General features: G+C 33.0%; 1 long non-coding RNA gene across 1 annotated transcript; it reads right to left on the reverse strand.

Moving 5' to 3' along the window:
• Positions 1-48: 48 nt before the first annotated feature.
• LOC119605735 lies at positions 49-1,264 on the reverse strand. The gene is made up of 3 exons (XR_005231604.1): positions 1,113-1,264; positions 954-1,045; positions 49-892 (listed from the first exon to the last, which is right to left on the reverse strand). It is a non-coding gene; the product is annotated as an uncharacterized LOC119605735 (long non-coding RNA).
• Positions 1,265-20,614: the final 19,350 nt, after the last annotated feature.

Below are 20,614 nucleotides of genomic sequence, written 5' to 3' on the forward strand. Positions count from 1 at the left end.
TAAAAAAAAAGGATTTTAATTTTGAATTTTATAATTTCTGAAATTTGATTATGGATTTAGTATTATGAAAATTGCGATTATTTTGGATTAGACTATTGATTATAATTGATATTAGCAAAATATTCGATTCTTCTATTTCTGCAAATTTAATATTAAAACATAATTTCCAATAGATTTTTTCTTCCTTTTGCTGTTATTTCAGAATAACTAATTTTAATAGATTTAAAAAAAAATCGTCAATTCCGAGAATATTATGTACTTAATTTTAGGTATTCTAATTTGTATTATATCGAGTCACTTAGATCAAAATATCTTTCCTTATGTAAATTAATTTACTAGAACCGTCGAATTATTGTTTTTTTCTTTTTTTTTTTTTTTGGTCACTTAAAAATTTTGATTTTCGTTTTACTTATCCGATTAGATGATTGGTGACACGTGGTTATAGTTATGTTCTCACCACGTGTGTTTATAATCCAAGGTTTCACAAATCTTCTTGGCACGTGGCAAAATTTGGAAGTAGGACCACGTGTGATAAAACAAATGAGGTTTCAAACAACCTATTTGGCACTCGGGTAAGGGTGGCGGTTGGTCCACGTGGGTTGGCGTGACAGGACTACGTGGGCTAAAACGACTGAGGCTTCCAACAACCTCTTTGACACCAGGGTATGGGTGACAGTAGGTCCATGTGGGTTGGCGTGACAAGAGGACCACGTGGGCTAATAACCATGAGGTTTAACAATACCTCCTTAAAATTTGGGTAGACGTGACGAGTGGACCACGTGTGCACTCATATATCCAAAAACTGGAGACTCTTTCCGCAGTCCTTCAATGGAACTGTTAATAGTCCTCACAATATCTGCCGACACCCAGGAATCACACTTGAAATTTTTTCCTATAGAAAAAATCACATTGAGAGGACAAAATACAAAAGGTTCCCTAACAACAGGTCTTACCTCGTACTATTAAGTTTCCTTAAAGAAAATTCTTAAATAATAATTCGCTCCAAGGACACCTGGGCTATTAAATTGTCTCACTATCCTTTTCCCTATTGAAATTTTTTTTTTTTTTTCTTTTAAATTCAACTTTTTCCAATTTTACTTTATTTAGCTTACTTTTCCGTATTTGATGTTTTATTTTCAACGTTCACTTCAATAATGACTTGGTTACAAAAATTGTCAAATTCTAGAAGCAAATCTTCAAGAATATCCCGTTAAAATTTTTGCAAAAAAAAACATACATATGTAAAAAAAAAGGAATGAATGGTAATGAAATATTGCCTAAATATTTTTGCATTAACCTAAATGAAATAGAACTACACATGAATGCATAGTTAGTTGACAACAAGGAGAAAAAAAAAAGAAATAAATACATATGTAAAAAAAAGTAAGCAAAAAAAAAAAACTAAATCAAAAGATCTACTCTCAATGAGTGACTTTTGCATCAACAGCAAAGAAAAGTAAAAAAAACTGGTGCTCTTCGTTGTTAAAAAAAATTAAAATTTACAACAACAACCAAATCCATTAATATGTTAAGAGTGTGGTTGTAAAAAATGCTAACTCTTTATCAGTGAACAGTAAGAAATAAAGAGATCATTACATTTATTAACGAAGAAAAAATTTAAAGAGATTAACCCACAACACATCATGTGTATATTTATACTCATAAATATGAGTGTAAATAAAAGAAATATGTAGCTGTTTTACTTGTTAATTTAAAAGAAGTGTGGGAAGGAACCCTTAATGAAATTTTGTGTTTTTCTAAAAAAAAATACTAAAATTCAACAAATAAAAAGATTGTTTATGACAAGAAAATCGTAACAATCTTTATGAAATTTGGCAGGGTCATCAAGACTTCAATAAAAGTTAGTTGTGCCGTATTTTATCGATATATCTGTATATTTAGCATAATTATGAGCTCAGAAGCCCTTTTCGGGGGGTTCTGTTCCATGGGGGCTAGGTGAAATAATGGACCGATTTTAACCATTTTCAAAAGGCTTCGTCCTTGGGTCAAATTAAACGTGCGTGCCAAATTTCATCCAATTTTCTTGAAAATTGCGACCTGTACCTTGCGCACAAGGTTTACATGGACAGCCAGCCAGCCAGACGGACGGACGGACATAGCTTAATCGACTCAGAAAAGCCGATTGGTATACTTTAAGGTGGGTCTAGGACGAATATTTTTGTATGTTACAAACATCAGCACAAATCCAATATACCCTCCCCACTAAAGTGGTGTAGGGTATAACAAACGAAAAAAATGCACTAAATTAAATGAACTGCGGGAAGTCTTCTCCTTACGTATTTCCATTTCACATGCAAAAACAAAACATCCACTAATCACTTGTTAATTATTTTCGAATGTTCGGATAAATCAAAATATTTTGTTCAAAAAAAAAAAAAAAAAAAAAAAACACTCACACACACAAAAATTGTGTTCATCATGAAGGTGATGCCAGCAGTCAACTTTAAATGTGCAATTTGTGGGATTTTTTCTTTATTTTTTTTGTTGTTGCAAAAATTGTTTTTTCTTTCAGTCTTTTGTTCTGTTTCGGGAAATTCTCTTTATCATTTTTATTTATTTTTTTTTCACCGATATTTTTTGTTTCGGATTTTTTTGAATCTTTGATGCAGCATATTCACTTACTTGTTTTCTTTATGGCCAATGTTTATTTTCATAATTGTCTTCATGGTTTATATATCTTTCGGTTTGTGGATCTTTTTGCTAAATGTTGCAGGAATATTGTTTATTACACTCTACAATCAATTTAATGGACTTGTCAGTTTGATTTGATAGAGCGAAACGTTTTAGTCAATAGTCTAGTCTATAGTCTAGTCTATAGTCTAGTCTATAGCCTAGTCTATAGTCTAGTCTATAGCCTAGTCTATAGTCTAGTCTATAGTCTAGTCTATAGCCTAGTCTATAGTCTAGTCTATAGTCTAGTCTATAGTCTAGTCTATAGTAGTCTATAGTCTAGTCTATAGTAGTCTAGTCTAGTATAGTCTAGTCTATAGTCTAGTCTATAGTCTAGTCTATAGTCTAGTCTATAGTCTAGTCTATAGTCTAGTCTATAGTCTAGTCTATAGTCTATAGTCTAGTCTATAGTCTAGTCTATAGTCTAGTCTATACTATAGTCTAGTCTATAGTCTAGTCTATAGTCTAGTCTATAGTCTAGTCTATAGTCTAGTCTATAGTCTAGTCTATAGTCTAGTCTATAGTCTAGTCTATAGTCTAGTCTATAGTCTAGTCTATAGTCTAGTCTATAGTCTAGTCTATAGTCTAGTCTATAGTCTAGTCTATAGTCTAGTCTATAGTCTAGTCTATAGTCTAGTCTATAGTCTAGTCTATAGTCTAGTCTATAGTCTAGTCTATAGTCTAGTCTATAGTCTAGTCTATAGTCTAGTCTATAGTCTAGTCTATAGTCTAGTCTATAGTCTAGTCTATAGTCTAGTCTATAGTCTAGTCTATAGTCTAGTCTATAGTCTAGTCTATAGTCTAGTCTATAGTCTAGTCTATAGTCTAGTCTATAGTCTAGTCTATAGTCTAGTCTATAGTCTAGTCTATAGTCTAGTCTAGTCTATAGTTAGCTATAGTCTAGTAGTTAGTCAATAGTCTAGTCAATAGTCCAGTCTATAGTCTAGTCAATAGTCTAGTCTATAGTCCAGTCTATAGTCTAGTCTATAGTCTAGTCAATAGTCTAGTCAATAGTCTAGTCTATAGTCTAGTCAATAGTCTAGTCAATAGTCTAGTCTATAGTCTAGTCTATAGTCTAGTCTATAGTCTAGTCTATAGTCTAGTCTATAGTCTAGTCTATAGTCTAGTCTACAGTCTAGTCTATAGTCTAGTCTATAGTCTAGTCTAGTCTAGTCTATAGTTAGATCTCCAATCAATTAAGAACAATCATTTAGAGTAGCGCACTTCAACACTCATCATTTTCTTCCTGACTTCATGACATGACTTTTCAATGCTTCTCGAAGAAATTTATGACGTCATTGCATTTTAACAAAAATTTATATATTCGCTCATATAACATAAACAAACATATTGAACAATTTAAGTGTTATTTGAAAAATAAAAATCTATAAAATAAATTTAGTAGAAACATCCTCCCCCGAACACTAATACAAATGCTCAGTAAATCATAAGAGATTTTTATTTCAACAACTTTTCAAATAAAATCGATTTTTATAGATTTCTTATTTTTGGATATTTAATGACCTTTATTTGAAATTTTCAGTTATTTATGTATGCGGCTGCGAAAGTATTTTTAGAATATGAAAATTATTTTTAAATTTGTTGATATTACAAGGTATTTTCTTTAAAAATTTAAATTGGGTCAAAATTACAAGTGTAATAATTTTAATGGGTTCTTAATAGAACAAATTTCCAATATAAAGGTTTAAATTTAATCCCTTTTGTGCACTTACTAAAAGTTGGATCGACTTGAAAATAAGAATACATTACATTTCTATTATTGAGACATTAGATTAGGCTCTTCAGGATGTTACAACACATACATAGGTGTCAGAGCTACAAATAGGTCTTTAAAAGTCCCTTAATGCCTATAAGAGTGGTAATAGTAACCAGGTATGAACGAAGGCATGAATCAATCAAGTAGTAGATTGAATAAGAAGAAAGATCTGAATATAGAAATTAGGATTAAGGAATTAATGTATAATCAGTCCCATTTTAACATTACATTGATCGGAAAGATCAGAGTTATGTTCACTGCCCAGTTATCATTCATAATTCATTCCCAGCGCAGAACAATTGCGTAGAAGATGTGCTATCGTTCTTTCTTATCTTCACTAGGACTGCTACTACAGTAATCATAAGATATATAAGATGTAGAAGATAAGAATGATCAGAATATAACCTTTCTAGGCCATAAAGACCTAGAGATCTTTGATCTTGAGCTTCCGTAAAACATATTTTCGATATATGATATATACTTGGGGCTAAGGGAGGAACAGCACAAAACTGGAATATGTGCAAAAATATCTGACATTTAATTTCAGCTTGGCTGTTTCTGATATTATTTAGATATCCATTAGTACTTTATCCAATTCTCAGCCCTCTTAATCCCTGATATTGCAGCTTGGAGAATTCTACAGTTCATCGTTGATTGTAAAAGAGATCTTGGTCCCAGAATCTTCAATATAGGTTGCACTTCCAACCCTGCTTAATGTTTTGGATTCATCTATATAAGTACAGAAACATTTCACATTAAAGGGAAGAGATTCGTACATCGTTGTGATAAAAGGGCGAAAGCTATTAATGAAAGGTTCCGGAATGCAATAATGAATGTCATTATAAGATTTAGATAAAGTTTCAACACACCGTATTGGCTTTTGTAGGCATTGTCTTCAGTCATAGATAGATAGAATATCTACTTTCCAGAGAACACCTATACCCGGAGGCATGTTACCTTGATGAAAGACCCTGGAAAGATCTTGGTGTTATTGCAATTCCGGGGAAAAGGAGTGATGTCATGTGATGATGACATGAAGCTGAGAACCACATATTCTGATAGCTCCCTGGGCAGAGTTTCGGACTTTGTCTTGTCCCTGTTATTGGAGGGGTCCCTTCGAGGTGCACGTTGTGGCTGTGGTTTAAACCCAAATTCAAGCGAAGAGAATGTCGATTAAAAGACTGATGCACGGTGAAGTCTATAATACGGGATAAGTACGGAAAAAGTACGTTTTTGCAACTCGAAAGTTATGCAATGGGGCAGCAATGGTCAGAGATACTTGAGCAAAATACTCGAGTACTTCAGCAAAGTACTTGTATATGAACCGGCAGAACAATGTATAAGTAATAATTGCCACCGGCGTGTATGAAGAACAAAGGCCTGCTCACCCTGTCGATGAGAAAGTACCAACTTCGACTTCTTTCCAGAAAACAGTACATGTTCTATTTTACCATGATTGACACTAAGACCTAAGTCTATGCTCCATGACCTAATGATGTAAGAAACTTTTATCAACCTTTGGGATAGAATTTTAATGATCTAAGAAACTTTACCAAGCCTTTTCGGTAAAATTTCAAGGTGATTACCAGCTACGGCTACGTCATCTCCATGGGGAATCGTATTAGAACCAATAGAACATAATCTGACGAGAAGGTCATTAATGACCATGTACCATAAGATATGGTATAACACTTCACATTGTTAGGTTCCTCTAAGCGCCCTTTTGAAGACCTTAATTTGACTCATAACGGATCCAAAAATCTTATTTGAACGTTATTGAACCGTTGTCCCGAAGGGCACTTTTTGTAGATCAGTCATCTTTTGTGCGTATTTTGATTAGGAAAGCCCTATCAAAACTTGATAAATGTGGTATATAACCAGCCAGTTGTTCCAAATTCCGACTGTCGAATTCTTGTCGAATTGAGCCATTGGACGATCATGCCTCCGAATCTCTAAGTATAAAAGGCCGATTTATAAGAAATGCACTTAATATAGGAACAAGTTCTTCGGGAGCAAAGAAACATTAAACAACATTGCCAAATTATTTAATTTCTTCTAATTCTATTGAGTCCATAATTTCTTGTCACACTGTAGCATAATGTTATGAATATAAATAGATACAATTCAATCGATATGCATATTTTAATTAATCCATTGAATTGCTTTATTTGTTTAAAATTATTCTAAATAATAATATTTTTATATTGCTTACAGCATTTCTAAAATAAATTATACAAATAATTGTTATTAAACAAATAAAAACAGCAAAAAAAAAAAACATTCATATAAGAAATATTAAACAAAAGTTAAACTTATAGCGGTTGTATAGACGAGAGAGTGTGTGCCAAAATATGGTTCAAAGAAACTTTGTGTATTTTTCCGAATAATAACAACAACAACAAATAAGCAAATAAAACGGAAGAAAATGTTTATAAAAATACAAATAAAATTTACAAAAAACAAAGTTTATTATATTAAAATGTCTGCTGCTTGAGTTAACAACATCATTAAAATGTTATTCAAAATTCAAATGAAATCCGTCATCATTTGATTCATCGACATTAGAGTGATGAAATGCTTGAGCGTTAAAATCAAATCTTTAGCATCGGAAACAGTTTATTTTCCTTGTTTCCTAATTTTTATTTAATTAAAAACAGACTACTTTTAATGAGGTTTAATTTACTCATAAATTATGTCAAGATTATTGTTAACATTTTATTACTTTTATGCGGTTTGTCTAAGAGGAAAACGTGTTAAAATGTTTATGTTCTACAAGAAAATAAACTTAAAAGTTGTGGTTTTCTGTAAAAATTTACCACAAATTACCTCCCTAAATATAAACATATAGTTGAGATCGTAAATCATACAAAGTGTTACTAAATTTTGTCCCATAAGAAAATGATCAGACAGATTTTACATATTACAGCTTGGAAAATGTACTCACACAATTTCCAAGCTGTAATATGTAGATTATAAGATTATAAAGGTATTTTCCATAAAAATAGAATGTTTAACATAAAATAAATAAAAATCAAATTTTCCATTATAAAGGTATGCAGTTTGAAAATTGCAGTGTCTTAATTCTTAATTCAATGTCATGTATGTATCTATAACAGAAAATTTGATATATAATATTGATTTCTTTTTCATTTACTTAGTAACACTCCGAAATAGGTTGGACTCTTAAAAGATTACAATATCCAACTATGTCAGTCTGTCACGACAGCCAAAAGAGTAAAGAGTGCTGAAATTGTCCACAAATATTCTCTATTGGCAAGGTTGCCTGCAAACCAATTGAAATGTTAGACCTAGAAAACGGAAGCATTTAAACCTAGGCCTGATGTAATGACCCTTATATAATTACTCCTAAGTAATGATTCTAAAGCCTCATATAAGTCCTCTTTTAAAAACTAATTTCATTATCTCCTATCCACTTCAAAGGTGGTCACCTTGAATGCTCGGATAAAGTGCATGGTCATAAACATCCTAAAGACATGAGTTAAGTACCATCTATCACTTACCCCACAGCGTACCTATGTTATCTTCACTAAGAGTGGCTGAATATTATATGACCCCATTATAGATTCTTATATTGCAACAGAGAGTATCTGCCTTGTAGTGTAACTAGATACCTGCGACTACGCTGAGTGTCTGGTTTTGTTCCGAATTTGAGTGGTATATATTCCAAATCCAAGATAAGTTTGACTTTTATTAAGATGCATTTCAGTCAGCGTAGGATCCAGTTTCTTGATGGCGAATTTTAGTGGTGTATATACCAATGTCTGACTTATATTAAGAGACATCCCGGTCGGCGTTTGTCTCCAGCTGCTCCCTCCGGAGGTATGTTACCTTGTTATTGCAATATCCCAGGGAAAAAAGATGCTACCAATACCTCTAGTCTGCCGGGACTATAAACTGGAGATGATCAAATGTATCCTCGGCCTTTCTTTGAAATGATTTGACATGCGGTCTAACCAGAGTATCATATAATCTGGCACTACGGGTGGCCAGTTGGCCGCAGGACTTGTCCTGGCTGGTCAGTTGGTTGAGGTTTCTTCGGGATCCATGTAATCGCTGTGGTTTATACCCAAATTCGCGGGGAGAGAATGTTGGTTTAAGTACTGATATATACAAATGCCATATATGTCTGGATTCTCTCTCCGGTGCTGTTGACATCTCAACAGATGTTATTGGGTGTATCTCTTACTCTTCGCGTAGTAGGCTGCCAGTATAGGTTGCGGAATTTGCATTATCTGACTTAGAGAGGGATCCTGATTTATTGGCTGGGTATTTCGGACTTCCAAATACGTCTATAGGTGCTCACAGTGGGGCAGAATGGAAATTTTTTGGAAATAAATCTGGCATTTCTAAACGGCTGATCCGATCGGGATAAAATTTGGCGTGAGCGTAGCCAAGGAGTATTCGAGTTTAAGTTTTGAAGATGAACCCTGCAGATGCCCCAGGGACGGCGCTGTGGCGGCTCAAAGTAGGGTACCTACGACATGTAAAATTTTTAAACTCGTGCCATTTTTTTGTTTTTCACCCAAATACAAAGATTTTTATATTTTGTGAAAGCGCTCGACGAGATCTTGGAAAAACATGCTTGGACATACTACTTATCTCTTATAATATCCGAGTTATAGGCATTTAAAAATTTAGTGATACAAAATTTACCATACCTTGGTCCGCCTTTTTTTGAATACCGGGCGTAATTTTGGACCAAATGGACTCAATTTTTTCTTGTTAGTTAGACAACAAAATTTCCAATAATATACAAAAAATTTCAGATCAATATCGTTTACAGATCCAAAAATATACGTTTTTTAATTTAAAAATTCAAAAAATTTTAGATTTTTGGCGTTTTTTTGCCAAAAATGTGTCTTAACTCTTTTATTAATAAAATAAAATTTTTATTAAGAACATATAACAATTTTATAGTTTTCTAAAAGGTATCTTTACGCAGAACACTTTGGCGTAAAAAACTTGTCCTATTTTTTGAAAATGTTGCCACTGCGTCCTTCCGAATATGACCTATTTTTTATCAAAACTTCAACTTTGGGCGACATGTTCTAAAATCCCAAAGCTGGGATCAGAAAACTGAAAGCAGTTTTGGAAACCTCAATATGTTTTCTATTTACTCCAAAAGTATTTTCCCAGCCCTGAAAGAAATGTGGACCCTATGGGCAAAAAAGTAAAAAATCCCATTTTTGGGATTTTCATTCCTATTTTTGGGAATTGCGGGATGCCCTTTGACCTTTTCAATTTTTTTTTGCATTTTCTTATTTGAGACGACAAGTTTAACAAGTGTTGAAAATTTCATTGAGTTTTGTTCATAAATAAAGATTTTGTCATATATTACATATTTCTTTAATTTCTAAAACTATGATTTATATCAAAATTTTAATAGGGTCGCAGATAGCTACAACAATTTAGTCCATATTTATCCCTTATTATAATTTTTTAATTAGATATGGAAATTCTCGACCCTTTACAAAAAATTTCAAGCCAATATCTCAATTACATTCAAAAATATGTTCATTTAAACCTGTGTCCTTTAATTTCATCTTTTTCATATTTTAGTATTAAGTATGACAGAACATACATTTGGTGTTGAATAAAATATTTGGACAATTTTTAAAAATTATTTAGTTAATTATTTTATTATAATATTGTATATAAAATAAAAAAAATTATAATTTTATTATGAGCCACGCACAACAACACCTAAATCACCCCACACAAATTACCTTTCCCGTCCACCGAAATATAAAACACAATTTAATACAATATCATCAGTTAGTATAATAGCTTTTTTTATTTGAACTGTTTATCTTAAACATAATACAATTAATTCTTACAACCTACTTATATAGTTAATTCCTAACACTACTTATTTTCTATAAAATAATCTGTCATATCGGTATACATATCCAGAAGGTAATATAAGTCCTTTAAATCTTCCTTGTTTTGAGATGATAGAGTTTCATAACAAATCCATCTTTTTCGCATAGTTGAAAGAACAGGATCAGAAGATAGAAGTAAACTATTAAAAATATCTTCATTCTGTGATTGTCTGGAGCATTTTCTTGAGCTGAATAGTTGAACATGCTTAAAATCTCGATTCCTCGCTTCCTGGGCTTCTTCTGTTAACTCTCCAAGTGGAAGAATATTCAATTCAATTATTATTTGACCATGACACAATACTTTGTGTACTGTTGGTGTTAGTTCCCTCCATGGATACAGAGATACAAGTAATTTAGAAATTTCAGATGTGTATTCCCCAAATCGATTTTCATTAATTTTATGTTTACTATTCAGTGCCATTAAAATAGTTTTAACTCTTCGAAGCAACTCCTTGTCGATTCCAGTTATTTTTGAAGTAATTTCAAAATCACGAAAAAACCTTCTCGACGTATTACCGTCATTTGTACTACCGCAACTTGAAAGTGGTTTGTCGATGTTTAATCCCATCTGAACTTTAAATCCTTCTTGGATTCTGCTTTTTTCCGCAGCTCTCAGTTCTTTCAATTCTTCATTATTTTTTGTTGATTTAGTAGGATCGTTTGTTTTTTTTTTCCTGGATCGCCTTGTATGATGGTAATATATTGTGTCCTTTTTCATGCAGAGCTTTCCTTAATATTTGGTACTTATTTCGACTGAGACCCAGTTCCAACATAAGCGCTATTGCTTCCTCTTCAGTAAAATTTGATTATGATGTTGGAGTTGGTATACTTTCCACAATTCGCTTAAGTCGTTTTGGTGATGCATTAGGAAGAATAGTTGCAATATGTACGACATCCATATGTTGGTTTTCCTTTTTCAGCATTTCGTTAAATGTATCAGCAATTTCATCATTTGAGATTGAAAAAAGTTTTTGTGTGACCCTCAACTACAAAATTTTAATCGAAATTTCTTTTGATTTCCATCCACAGACTTACTTTTTACATCAAAAAGTTTTAAAAAGTTTTCAATTTTTGATATGCCTGTTTTGTCTACTTTTCTACTATATGTAGTTTTTATATAATTTGAAATGTCTTCAATTCTTTCTGGCCCTTTTGAAGAAATACTCCATAAAACGGAACACAACTCTTCGCACTTTAATGTAATCTTCATTGTAGATTTATTAAATATGGTACTTAAAATCTGAGAAGTTTACTTATATACCAATTATTGTCATTTCCGATACAGGTATTCCAAAGTAAAAAATTACGAATTGTCTACCTATTAACATTTAGGACTATATTACTATAACCTGTAATTCAGTCATTGATATTTCTTATTAGTGAATGAATCGAAATTATCATTACCTGTATATTTTTACCTACATGATCTAAACGAAACAGAACGAAATGATCTGTCGAAAAAATTTAGGTAAAAAATAGTTATAAATTTTTGAAAATTTAAGCATAATAGGACCTTTCAATTATAAGGATAAGCAAACAAATAGAAAATAGGTAAATATAAGATTTAAATATGTACTGTCATACTTAATACTAAAATATGAAAAAGATGAAATTAAAGGACACAGGTTTAAATGAACATATTTTTGAATGTAATTGAGATATTGGCTTGAAATTTTTTGTAAAGGGTCGAGAATTTCCATATCTAACTAAAAAATGATATTAAGGGATAAATATGGACTAAATTGTTGTAGCTATCTGCGATCCTATTAAAATTTTGATATAAATCATAGTTTTAGAAATTAAACAAATATGTAATATATGACAAAATCTTTATTTATGAACAAAACTCAATGAAATTTTCAACGCTTGTTAAATTTGTCATTTCAAATAAGAATATGCAAAAAAAATTGAAAAGGTCAAAGGGCATCCCGCAATTCCCAAAAATAAGAATGAAAATCCCAAAAATGCTTGTACATGGACTGGCTCAGCCAAGTAACAAAATTACCACCTGAGTTCTTCATAGAAGGATTCAGGAGTGCGTGATAGACCGTCTCAACTCTACCCAGTGGATGAAAAATCTTAATCCAGATGTCACGTTAAGCACTTAGACATCTTGTCTCCAGCTGCAGAGTTATTATTTTAGAACTAAAGCAGGATTTCTAATTTCTAAACTATATTAATTTTATGGATATGTGGAATGAAAAAAACGGCTATGTATGTACTCGACCAAGGGTACTAACATTCAGGCTGAATACACAAGTCTGAGTGGTATAAAAGCCACAGTGTCAACCAACAGTCGGCGTTACTATCGGGATCCACGGACTGATAAAAGAAGTTAGTTTTCACTTTGGCAATGACACCAACTACCTCAGCGACATGAATGGAATAAACCTTAACGAAATTATTTTGAAGGACCTACATACTCTAGGTAACATCAAAGCAACTGAAACAAATAGGTAGGGAATGGAGCAAAGTATGAGTAAATATTAAATACTACTGTTTGGGAAGTCAGACATGGACTGATCATATGCATAGCAGGCAAGTGCACGACACACTTGTTCGATTACGATCACCATCCAACAGAAGAAGGCTATAAAACAAAATCTTTGATGTTAAGCAATTCAAACCATCGGAGCAACATGTGGCTATCATAGAACTTAAACGTGAGGGTATAATTGCAACGTACAATTGGTTAAAGCGTATCAATATTATTTGATTAAGCAGCGAGGAGACCTTAGGCTTTCCTAAATACTGTAGCTGAGAATTTGCTGAAGAAATTCATTTTCCAACAGCAAGGAGCAGTAAAACCTATTTGTCGTTTGTTAAAAGTGTAAAGGATAACGGTAGTTCTTCAATTCCGACACTTCTCAAACACGACCATACATTGACTGACTTGATTGATAATGATATGCTTGTTGCTGAGTTATTTGCAAGTAACTCTTAATAGCTCGAAAACAAGATGTTGGAATGTTGCTAAACTGTAACGCCAATTCTTTAAAAAAACAGAGGCTAACAACCTTATGCTTAACACTTTCTAAAGTCATGGAAATCATATATAGAGTTCAAACATTTGCTGCTGCGGATAGTCACTTCGAGTCTTCGGGATGTGTACAAATAATCTGGTTCTGTCAGTCCGAATGTTCTTGGTTTCTACTACTCTGTTTCCTATTTTCATAAAGAACCTTCTGTATCCAACTTCCAACCCTGTCTACTCTTTCGGTTAAGACAGAAACATCTGCCATTCTTATTCATGCAATTATAGGTCAAACCCTTTGGAGATTGTATAAATCAGGTATAACATGAATGAATGTCTTAACACATAGAAGCAATCAAGTATTTCGGGTTTTTTAAACGTTATAAGAAAGACTTCACTCCATTTGATATGCTTACGCCAGGAATTCGAAGTCTAAGTTGGAGCTACTCGACTGGGTATAGGAGAGGGTTAAGGTTCTTATTAACGACAGTAAGGAATGCTAACATCGGATCGTGGTGTGTGTTGTATTGTTCTATGTGTGTTATTATGATATTTTGGAACTTGTTCCTGATTCCCGTATAGTCGTCTTTCCCATTTGTAGTCGATTGGCCAGTGAATCGCACAATACTTTATGGGGAAAATTCTGTATATACAACAATTTTCCTGCAGAGGAATTCTACTTTACTTTCAATGTGAAAAGATTAAAATCATATATTCACAAACACTACTCCCTCTATCCTTTCCCCCACAACCCATTTGCCTAGTCCAATATGATACACTGCATAAATAGGAGTGCTTAGTCCTGAAAAAGTATTAGTATTAGACTTTGGAAAGAGGACTGGATTATTAAGCTACAAGGTGAAAGTATTGGTTAGATACGTTTTCGAAAGTCTTTTCTTATTAAGCGTCAGAATTATAGATTTGCGCAAGAGGTCAGTATAAAGAAAAGTCGAGATCTCTGCAGCTAAATTGGTTTGCTTCAAAAATCCTTCCTGTAGAGACCAATCCATAATTAATTAAATTAAAAGACAAGGACCACTAGGTTTTTTTGTGAAATTAAATTTAAAACTGAAAAGATGTTCCAATCAGATTTTTTTATGGTTCCCCCCGGGGAATGTTTTCTTGATGATAGATCCCATCACTTCACTCCTCGGCTAGTCCTTGGTATAATTTGACATGGGGTCTAACCAGAGAACCACATAATGTGGTACTACGGGTGGCCAGTTGCCCACCTGACTTGTCCTGGCTGGTCAGTTGGTTGAGGTTCCTTCGTGATCTACATAGTGGCTGTGGTTTAAACCCAAATTCGCGGGAAGAGAATGTTGGTTTAACGACTGATATACCCTATATGTATATAATGCTTTTCTAATTCTATTTCCAAATGACACAGGTCTGTGTACAAAGCAGCATATGCTGGATTCCTGAACCCGATCGGTATTTCTTACCGGTCGTGTAGTAGGGAGTCGGTATATGCTGGGGTATTGTCAGGTTAGCGTTCAGTAGTTGCCTATCATTCCGTAGAAAGATATTGGGAAAGTCTCCATATATTGGAGATTACTACTGATTTAGTATGCCTTTTTACGCTTCGGGGAAGTTTCTCGCAGCTGCTGCCATCTCAACAGGATATATTGATTCATGCTACGCGACTATTTATCGGGGCAATTATTGGGTTCAATTGACTTTGGAAATTTTTACATCGTTTGTTACAGATCGGTTCATGAAGAGGGATTTTGATTTATTATTTTGGGTATTTCGGGCTACCAAATATGTCTCTAGGTGCTGTTGTAGTGTAGTGTAGTGTGGTTAAGCGACTTTAAGAGGTCCAGGAATGCACTAGGGTGAATCTTTAGATGATTAGAATGTTTTGTAGGGACACGAGCATTCTTCATAACATCAATAAGGTGTTTTCATGTGATGTTGGGTCCGCCTTTTCTATCGACTCTAACCAGTGATTGCCTTTTCCTTTGTCGGGGTTAGATTGAGCTTGCTCATGCCACCTGTCCTTCCCAAACGGGTCTACTATGGCAAGAGATTAGATAGCTCGAGTACTTAAGCAAAGTGTGCGTATAATGGACCGGACATCCATATACGTAAATTGACAACGGCGTGTAAGAAGCACAATGGGGTGGTGGTGAGTCGTGGATGAAAAAGACCACCGTGAAATATGGCCCTCAAAGCAGGTGTTCACGTAAAGCACTTCGACATTCATAACACTATGTTTAGAATTTGAAAAACTGGACATAGCACCTTTCTATTCTAAACACATTATACTAGATAGTTAAATTATGAGGAAAATAAAACGTTAAATTTTCAAAATAAAAAATAATAATACAATAAATATTAAAAGACTCATATTGTCAACAAATTCCACCATTTTATTCAACTTTATTTTCAGACAATTCAGTAGACCACAGAAAAAAATACTTAATTACTTTTTCATTAATTTATATATTTATTTTTCTTTGGTGAAAAGAAAAACCTAATGGCTCTTTGGGGCGTTTTTTTTTTTTTTTTTTGCTTTAAAAATATTTTGTTTTTCTTTTTGATAAAAATAGAAAAATCTCGCAATTATTTGTGAGTAGATTTAAAAAAATGCATATTTTGTTTTTCATTCAAAATTCATAAATTTATTTGTCACATTTTGTAGGTGATTATTATTAATATTTGTTGTTTTTATTTAAAATTGTACGCAATTTGTCATTGGACATAGATTTGTATATTGGATGTTAAATTGTCACGTAATTTGAACTTCTTGGAATTAGGATTTTTTTCTATATGAATTGTAATTAGTGGGAGTGTTGATTTGAAATTTTGAAGATTTGAAACAAATTAAAGTAAATTATTCGCAAAAGAGCTTTAGTATGTTGGTTGCTTGAACCAAACTCTTGTAAGAACAAATAAACTTTTTCGGCAAGTGATCAAATATTTGATCAATGTGAATAGCAGTAAGCTATTAGTATATTCTAGTTTATTATAAATGAGAGCTACTGCTAGACAACAAGTAATTTTTATACTAAATATCTACTACATATTTCAAACATTAAGTTGTGACAACCAAATTTATTATACATATGTATCTGGAAAAGTTGCCATTCAAAATACAAGTATGATTTGTCTGAACAAAAATAGTACTTATTACTAATAGCCACAACGTGAGTGTTCAACATGGAAATATAATTCTTATAAAAATGTTTATTTCTATTCTGATCAAAAAAACATTTTAAATTTTAACAAAGTTTGTATGTTTGTCAATATTAATTACGACAAATTATCAAAAGAATATGTCATCAACTTGAGTGTCACAATAAATTGTTCAAGATATGTCTATAGTTCCCAGAAGCACGATCATAATTTCTCTTTAAGGCCTCCAATCATCATACAAAGAAAATGAGTGGTGTGGTTTAAAAATAGTATTGTATCCGTCAGATTGTCCACATTTTGTCCAATTAGCCACGTGTTCATTTAACACTAAATAATAGTCAAGTATAGCAAAAATGGCATCCATATGAAGAAAATTTAAAACAAAAAGAAAGACGTTCCCCCATAACATTTCACCTTCGCCTACTTAAAAAACGTAAATAACATAAAAATAAATTAAATTTCAAATTAAAATTAAAATACTAGAAAAAAATTTTCTGAAAAAATACATATTAAACTACCTGTACAATTGACTGCGAGACTAAAATATACATTTTAAAGGGTGTTACCAAATTTACGAGAATATTTTTTTTAAATTAAACATGTCCATAGACATTATTACACACTAAAGAGCCGGTTTTAGAAACACTACAGAGTTTAATACTCCTTCAAAAACGTCACAATGTCTACGAACAAAATGACATAAAGTCCATGGATTTAAAAGAGTCCGCTTATCAAAAAAAAGGCTTAATTTAGCGAAGCCGGTATTCGAAATACCTCTGAATATAAAACTCCAGAGCCCGGCCGAAGTCCGGCTATACAGCACACTGGACATTATGTCACTGGAAATTGTGACACGCCACCACCTCTGCTTACTGCAAATTTCATCAGCAATTTTATTTCATGCAGGAATTTCGGAACATCCTCTTTTATACACTAACATTTAGTGGGTAATAAAAATAATTTTATACAACTAAAAACGTAAGATTTGTTGTGTCCACTTAAAAACAAAGAAATATTATTGTAAATAATTCAGTTAATTAAATTAAAATTGTTTTAATACAATTATTTTAATTAGTAATTAAATAATATATAACAGTAAATAATTAATAAATATATATATCTAGATCCAGCATAGTTTGGACAAATCGACAAATATCCTCTTTATGTACCAATGACAGATCACAAGAATCTTGTACAATGAACCTCTGCCTAATTTGTAGGACATGAAGATTGGACGCTTATACTTATAAATATGTATACTAAAATCAGAACGATACAGAAAGAGATCTAGATTGTCATCTGGGCTGTCACCAAGAGTAAATGATAATGTATTAGAATTGCTTTAAAGAAATTCCTATTTTCGTTGCTAAACTTGATTCGAACAGACTTGTTGGTCAGATCTCAAATTGAATGCAATAACTGTATGGTCGTACAGATGACATGGACTTATTGGCAAGTATTACCAATAGGATAGAAAACCTACCGAATAATATTAATTATTGTATCTCCAAGCCCTTCTTCCTCTAGAGAAACTATAGTTTGGTCATCTCGGAAAATGTAGGAATGTCGCTCTCCACGAAGCCTAACCGTGTACACGGAGGAGAATAAATAGGGGGAGACATTTTCATTCCGGAATTTGGGGTCAGGATTACTTTCAAAATCAGTAATGCTTGCAGTCCAATTCAGCCCCAGAAATGGTATCATAGGATATCGTACAAAGATATCCTAATCTTTACCGACAGTCAAGCTGCAATTAACTCCTTGATAGGTGAATACTTTACATTACGACTAGTCCAAGAATGCCGGACATCCTTAACCTGGATGTCGAGACATTTAAACGACGTGCACGAATGTTTACGAGGACACGGTCTACTGTATTACTGACGAACTTGCGTAAATAGTATCACTAAAATCCAACTCAGACATTGACCATTCCTGTGGGACCCCGATAGGAGTATAGACAATATGTTCTACGGACTCTCCCAGACAAAATGGGGAAATAAACGAGGAAGATATGGCCGAAGATCGATAAGGAGCGCACGGACTATCTTCCGAAACTAAAGCGACTCAGCAAAATGATAGCTGTCATCACAGAGCACTCGGACATTGACCATTTCTGTGGTACTCCGATAGGAATATGGAAGATTAGTCTCTTCCAAGTCAATATGTGCTACGAACTCCCCTACATAAGATAGAGAAATGAAGCAACTTGCATTCAAACGAGAATGCTCGATAGGTCACTATCTTCTGAAACTAAAACGACTCAGCAAAATGATAGCTGTCATCACAGTGCACTATAAATTTGGTAATCATGGAATGACACTTGGAACACCGGACAATGACTACTGCAGAAACTGTCAAGACGAGGATGAAAAGGAAGAAAGAAATAAATTAACCATGTTGTATATCACCGTCCAGCATTATGGAACATCCGCCTCCGATAGCTTGGACATCGATTTTTGGCATGAAACTAGATAACCTAACCAGACATTGCGATTGGTTTGATGAAACAACAGCCCAGATACTGCTATTTGAGTTTCTCTCTCTCTCTCTCTGTCTCAATTTCCATTCTTCCTCTTTTAACTATTAATCTCTCATTTCCTCCTACTCTTTTCTCTTACTACAACTTCCTCCTTTCCTATTTGTTTTTTCTTTCTTGAACTACTTACAGGTATTATAAAGGGGCCAAAAGAATCCACGTGTACGACTTTGGCAGCCTGAGAAAACAACCTAGTGTATCATATAATGATGGACTTTGGATCATAGCACAGACCGGTTTTATTTATGAATTTTTTTTTACACCAAGAGCTCTTATTTTCCTGTTTTTATCCACCTCCACATTAAGGAAATTTTCCATTCAAATGAAAAATCAACAAGGGTCATCATGGTATCATTGTGCAGGGATCAACTTGCTCCAATAGTAATAGATAGGTAAGAGGTTCTAATCAAATGTAAAGTTGGATCATAGCACAGACCGGTTTTTTTTAAGGATTCTTTTTACACCAAGAGCTCTTATTTTCTTGTTTTTATCCACCTCCACATTAAGGAAATTTTCCATTCAAATGAAAAATCAACAAGGGTCACCATGGTATCATTGTGCTGGGATCAACTTGCTCCAATAGTAATAGATAGGTAAGAGGTTCTAATCAAATGTAAAGTCAAATGAACCAGAAGATTCGGTGGACTCTTGCAGTTTATAGTCGAAACAGATTAGAAGTACTGGTAGCACCTCTTTAACCGGGGATTGCAAAAACATTAAAGTGAGGCATGGTGTCTCAAGACAGAAGAAGTTCGAGTGCTTTGTGTGAGTACCTTATCCCACGATGGTACTTTTTAAACCTCAAAGTGACCTATCATTGACCCTTTGAGGCTTGCAAAGAACACGTATAAGGCAAATTTTGTAAACAGCTGTATCCAGTCCACTTTGATCAAGTACTTGAGCTATAATGTTATCATTACTACATATACGGCAATCTTCAAAACATATCTAAAGCATACGATCACTGAACGATATCGAAATGACGCAATCACAGAAACCTAGGAGTTTAGGGAAGTAGACATACATATGAATAATAATCTAGAAAAGGTCTATGAACTTCTTCAAATTAATGATTTATAAATCTTCCAGTAGTGTCAAAACATTTGGGAATCGTAATAAAATTCAAATCATAGTCGTCCAATATACTTCTAGAAACTACAAACTATTATTAAAATATATTTTCTTCGACTTTTTATAGAGTAGACTTGCAAAAGTCCAAAGACAACATACAAGTTTAAAGAATAAAAATATTTTCTTAAAAATTATTTTTGTCACTAGACAAAAAACAACAATATTATAGTAAAAATATATAATTTTAGCAGCAATTTTTTTTATAATTTTTATAGTGTTGTTTTATTTATTTAATTTTCATCACACATTTTATGAAAACATTTCAAAAATAAATTTTTCATAATTTTCTTTTTCAGTTTTAATTGTAAAATTAAGTGGGCGTTGAAACGAATCGAAACGAGTAGTCGTCGAGCACTTATAAAATACCCTTGAATGTGAATATCACATTAAAAGTGGCCAAAATACAAATCAATGAACTCGAAATTTGTGTCACTTTCTACTTTCATTTTTATTTTTTT

The sequence above is a fragment of the Lucilia sericata genome, unplaced genomic scaffold (genome assembly GCF_015586225.1).
Source record: "Lucilia sericata isolate MDLA Ls3-8-SP2 unplaced genomic scaffold, ASM1558622v1 Contig000514F_arrow, whole genome shotgun sequence".
Lineage (NCBI taxonomy): Eukaryota > Metazoa > Arthropoda > Insecta > Diptera > Calliphoridae > Lucilia > Lucilia sericata.